The sequence below is a fragment of the Arachis ipaensis genome, chromosome B7 (assembly GCF_059453495.1).
Source record: "Arachis ipaensis isolate K30076 ecotype BB chromosome B7, ASM5945349v1, whole genome shotgun sequence".
Lineage (NCBI taxonomy): Eukaryota > Viridiplantae > Streptophyta > Magnoliopsida > Fabales > Fabaceae > Arachis > Arachis ipaensis.
In genome coordinates this window covers 115,467,981-115,474,073 of record NC_142442.1, presented here as the reverse complement: position 1 = coordinate 115,474,073, position 6,093 = coordinate 115,467,981, and the positions used below count along the sequence as shown (strand labels likewise).

Here is a 6,093-nt window from a genome sequence, read left to right as displayed (position 1 = left end):
CTGAGTCTGATTCGTGAAGAGTCAGCGAGTTGGGAAACATGTGAAACATGAATTAAATTTAGCACTCCCTTATGACAGTTGCCTATTCACGGATTAGCGAGAACCTAGGATGAATAATTGGTGAAGAAGCTTAGGATGCTTAGTGAGTTTTTATTGCAGTGCATTGTATTTATTTGGCACTTTTACCGTACTGGGAACCCATGGGCCCGGGGTTCTCATTCCGTATATATCTCTTGTTTTTCAGATACAGGTCCAGGTGCTCAGCAGTGAGTTGTGGGTCGTCTGAGAGATGGCGAAGATCTTTATTTTCTCTACTTTGTATTTTTCTTAGAATCTCTCCACCTTTGTTTTGGAAAGGTTATATTATGTATTGAACTCCTTTGAATTTGCCTATAGAGGCTCTCATGTTTCCTTCGGGAGAGATTAGGATATACTGTTGTCAGCTACTTTCATACTGTACCCTAGCCGGCCTAAACTTCGCGGGTCGCGACTAGTGGCTATTTACTTATGTTATATATATCTATCTGTTATCTATCTCTTATCTCCTCTGCGACTTGTCCGTATATCGTTTTCGACTTCACGGTTTATCTTTTGTTGTCGAAACGTGAGTGATACGTCTTCGCGATTTTTATTTCTACTCTTTTCAAGCTTCTCGATTAATACTCTTTTCGAAATTACCTATATTTATTTATTAAAAATCCTGCTGAGAGTCGTACCACCGTAATATCATTGACTTATGACTCGAGCATAAGGATTTGAATATTAGGGTGTTACATGTAGGATAAGTGTCAAGAGAGTCTGGGAATGGGTTGTCTGCATGCTTTGGAGGGACGTGCTCTACTTCTTCCTTTTTCTCCTCTGGAGCTTCCTTTTCAACTGGCTCCTCATTAACTTATGCTTCCGTACTTGCCACTTGTCCACTTATCAAGGTGATAGCCTTGCATTCCTCTCTTGGATTTGGAATTGTGTTACCAGGAAGGCTATTAGTGGTCCTCTGATCAATTTCATTAACTTTTGTGGCTAATTGACCCACTGAATCTCTAAGTTCTTAATTGATGCTCTGATTTCCTGTCTAAAACTTGCCAATATTACTTCCAAATCATTGTTCTGTTGGGGCTGAGATGTTACTTGCTGAGATGACTGAAACTGGTGGTTATTAAAATTATTCTATTGGAAACCACCCTGAGAATTATTATTAAAATTTTGTGGCCTCTGAGGTTACTCTCTCCACCCAAAATTTGGGTGATTTCTCCACCCCTGATTGTAAGTCTTAGAATAGGGATCATTATTGGGGTTTCTAGAAGCATTTCCCATGTAATTGACCTGTTCAGTAGAAGATTGAGCATAATTATAATTCTCATTTGGCATAAAATTATCTGTCATGTCATAAGAGGCTTCTTGGGGTGCATTCTGAGTGTTGATAGCTGAAACTTACATTCCATTCAAATGTTGAGTAAGTAGATTTATTTGTTGAGACATAAGCTTGTTTTGAGCAAGAAGAGCATTAACAGCTTCCACTTCCAACACACCTCTCTTCTGAGAGGTCTCAGAGTGCAAAGAATTCCTGTTGGAGGAATATAAGTATTGGTTGTTAGCAACCAACTCAATAAATTCAATAGTCTCCTCTAGTGTCTTCTTCATGTGCAAAGAACCACCTGCAGAATTATCCAAGCGCATCTTGGACATTTCACATAAACCCTCATAAAAGATATCCAGCTAAGTCCATCTAGAGAGCTTGTCCGGAGGGCATTGCCTAATTAGTAGCTTGAATCTCTCCCAAGCTTCATAAAGGGTCTCACCCTCTTTCTGTCTAAAAGTCTGAACTTCCACCCTTAGCTTAGTAAGCTTTTGAGGTGGGAAAAATTTTGTCAGAAATCCAGTGACAACCTTGTTCCAAGTATCCAGACTCTCCTTGGGTTGAGAATCTAACCATAGTTTTGCTCTATCCCTCACAGCAAATGGGAAGAGCATGAGTTTGTACACCTCAGGATTCACTCCATTGGTCTTCACAGTATCACAAATCTGCAGAAAATCAGAAATAAATTGATTCGGGTCTTCCGGAGGGAGTCCATGATATTGACAATTCTGCTGCACAAGAGTAACTAGCTGTGGCTTCAGCTCAAAGTTGTTGGCAGTTATAGGAGGCACCACAATACTTTTGCTATAAAGATCTGTATTAGGAGCAGTGTAAGAGCCAAGCACTCTTCTTGGTTGCTCATTCCCAACTGGATTTGCCACATTGGCATTAACAGCATTATTATTATCCATAGTGGACTCTGCAGCCTTGTAAAGTCTTGCTTGTTGCAAACGCCGCCTCAAAGTCCTTTCAGGTTTAGGATCAACGTCTAAAAGAGGTTCTTTGTCCCTGTTCCTGCTCATAAACAGATAGAAGACAAGAAAAGGTGAGATTCTCTACGTCAGAGTACAGAGAATTCCCGGTGAGGTAACCTGTGTAAAATAATAAAATAAACAACTAACTAATTAAGATAAGCAAATTTCAAAAATTATAAATAATATTAAGCTAAAAATTTTGAAATAAATAAACAAAAATTAAACAGAAAAATTAAAATAAAATTAACTAGATAACACCAAACTTAATTTCAGAAATTAAGGAAAAATAAATATATGATGCAATAAATATATATAGGTATATATTTATATGAGAAAAGGACAAATAGGTCCCTAACCTTTTGTCCCGCGGACATTTTTGTCCCTGACCATTGAAAAATACTTTTAAGTCCTTGACCTTCACAAAACTTGGAAAGATCAATCTCTCCGTCCAAATGCCTCCGTCAGGGACTGATCCGTCCAAATCCCTCCGTCAGAGACTGATCCGTCCAAGTTTTGTGAAGGTCAGGGACTTAAAAGTATTTTTCAATGGTCAGAGACGAAAATGTCCGCGGGGCAAAAGGTTAGGGACCTATTTGTCCTTTTCTCTATTTATATATAAATTTTTTTTAAAGACAAAAATAAAATAAAACTAATAAAATATAAAAAGATAAAAATTAATGGGAAAAAATAAAACGAAAATAAAAGAAAATAAAATTAAAAAAGAAAAATAAATGAAGAATGAACGAAAGTTTTGAAAAAAAAATTAAAATTAAAAAAAATAAAATAAAATAAAAGGAAAGGAAAAGGAATGCACATACAGGGGAAAAAAAGAAAAAAAGGAAAGTAAAATCAAACCAAACGAAGACAAAGCGGGGGGGGGGGGTTATGAACGAAAAGGAAACAACGTACAGAAAAAAACGTAAAGAAAAAAATGGAAAATAAAAAGTAATAATATTAAAAAAATTAAAGAAAAAAATTATCTAATCTAAGCAATCAAACAACGAGTAGTTGTCAATCACAGTCAATCCCCAGCAATGGCGTCAAAAACTTGGTGCGAAATTTATAACCCACAAACTAACCGGCAAGTGCACCGAGTCGTACCAAGTAGTACCTCAAGTGAATGATGGTCGATCCCACGAGGATTGATGGACTAAGCAACAATGGTTGATTAATTTACTTAGTTAGACAAACAGAAAAGAGTGTTTTGGTATTCAAGAGCATTAAACAGTAATTCATAAATTAAAACAGCAAGCAATAAATAAGTGGTGAATAATATATGGAAAAACAGTTAAGGCTTTAGAGTTATCTATTTTCCGAATTAATTTTTCTTACTAACTAGTTTAATCATGCAAGATTTAATTTATGGCAAACTATATGTGACTAAACCCTAATTCCTTAGACCTTTTTAGTCTCCTCTTACATTCATCAACTGCCAATTCCTTGGTCACTTAATTCCAATTGGAGGGTGAAGTTCAATTCTAGTTTATATGCCACAGAAATTCTAATTACCCAAATATAAGAGGATTATATGTCACGTATCCCGTTAAGTCCAGATAATTAGAAATTTAGGAGAATATGTTTTCAAGCTGTTGTTCAACTAAAGAGCTTTTCCAAGTTATATAAGAACTCAATTAGAACAAGGGTCATACTTCCGTTCCACCCAAATTCATAAGATAAAGAACAAAAACAATTCTTGAATTATAAATCAGTACATGAATTAAAATAGAAAAATAATAGTATTAATCCATACAATAGACAGAGCTCCTAACCTTAACAGTGGAGGTTTAGTTGCTCATGGTTCAAAGAGAAAAACTAGGATTCTGAAAAAATGTAAAGTGCGGAATAAAGTAGAAGAAAAGAGAGAGGTGAAGATTCCTTTTATAACTAATCCTAATTAATGTAAAATATATTTTCTAAAATTAAATAATATCTTTTCCTATTTGTAATTAAAATAAAAGATTTAATCAAAATTAAATCAAAGACAATCGTGCAGCATCAAGTAGATGGAAGGGGGACCACTGCTCCCTTTTTAACTGGCGCCGGTAATCATTTGCTTTTGGAGAATTTGTGGTTCTGGCGCCTAACTTGAGAAATTCCAAGTTAGGTGCCACCTTGACCGTACAGCTGGAAGAGAAGTATATACTATTATATATCGTTGGAAAGCTTTGGAAGTTAGCTTTCCAATGCCGCTAGAATCACGTCAATTGAACCTTTGTAGCTCAAGTTATTTCTGTTTGCATTGAGTGAAAGGAGGTCAAGGTTGACAGCATCATTCGCCTTCTTCTCTTTTTCTGCGGAAACTCTATCAAATCCAGCCGAATGCTACCTAAAATAAATAGAATTACACAAGACTCAAAGTAGCATCCATGGTGGCTAAAAGAAGTTTAGTTCTTGATTAAACTTACCAAATTGAATGCAAATTCCCTAGGAAAAGATAGAAAAGATGCTTACGCATCAACATGATGCCAATCCTACAACTAAGTGCTCCCCCCCTTTGCTCAATCTTCAATTTTGAATGAAATACCCTAAAAAACGAGTTGGATTTGGACCTGGGCAGCTCAAAAATCGCCTCCAGCGATTTCACTTTAAGTGAGTTACGTGCCGAGCGTCACGCATACACGTGGGTGACGCGTGCGCGTCGATGGCCAAAACTCCTACTCACGCGTACGCATGGGTGATGCATGCGCGTGGCCTGAAGATCTTCTTCTCATGCGTACGCATTGACGATGCGTGCGCGTGGCCCTCAATTCTCCAAATGCTCAGTTCTTCATGATTTCTCCCCTTTGAATGCTTTTCTCCTCACTTCTTCCATCCAATACTTGCCTTATGAACCTAAAATCACTCAACAAATACATCAAGGCATCGAATGGAATTAAAGTGAATTAAATTTAGCTATTTTAAGGCCCAAAAAGCATGTTTTTACACTTAAGCACAAATTAAGGGAGAATTACAAAACCATGCTATTTCATTGAATAAATGTGAGGAAAGGTGATAAAATCCCCTAAATTAAGCACAAGATAAACCACAAAATTGGGGTTTATCACTTATCACGTAATTAAATTGTATTCAGGAAATACGTATAAAATTAAGCATATTGATACTTGTGTTGAAATAAAATCGATTAATGACAAATATTAAAAACAGTATCGGTATCTAGAAGATAATAATTAAAATGAAGAGTAGATTGTCGATGACACAAAGATGATAAAGAGTAAAAATGAGTCGAGACTAAATACAAGGAAGCTTGGCATTCCAAGTCTTTATAAGTAAGGCTCCAAAAGTTCTTCTAAGTCGAATCTGAGTCGCACTCTCTCTTCATTGATTGAGCTATAAACAACAACTTCATCATGTTCTTCAAGTTGTAGTTTCGCATATTTTCTCCTGATTTCAACTTGAGTGCTTTCCATTTCTTATAATTTTCTACTAAAATCTCCTTTCCTTTTATCATCTTTGAGGAAAGGCCCTCGTAATAGAGCTTTATCTGCACAAACTTTAGCAAGTTCTTTTCTGAGCTCTTCTCTGCATCGAGCCAAATGTTCAAGTGCATTGGTGGCATGAGCTCTTCTTTTGGAAGTCCATGTTCGGGTGACTCATCAGTAGATGGAACTCTAGGAGTTACTTCTATTTTGTGAGATAAACTTGAAACAGCAGAAACAAGTTCCTCTAAGTCGGCTTCTTGAGGACTCGAAACTTTGTCTGGTGCAGATTGTTTGCACCCTTGTTGTGGGTCATTATCGGGGTCGACTTTGTCGACAAGATTTT

General features: G+C 36.6%; 1 non-coding gene across 1 annotated transcript; it reads left to right on the top strand.

The window, feature by feature from the left end:
* Nucleotides 1–1,732: 1,732 nt before the first annotated feature.
* LOC148553811 (small nucleolar RNA R71) lies at nucleotides 1,733–1,838 on the top strand. The gene has a single exon (XR_015892866.1). It is a non-coding gene; the product is annotated as a small nucleolar RNA R71 (small nucleolar RNA).
* Nucleotides 1,839–6,093: the final 4,255 nt, after the last annotated feature.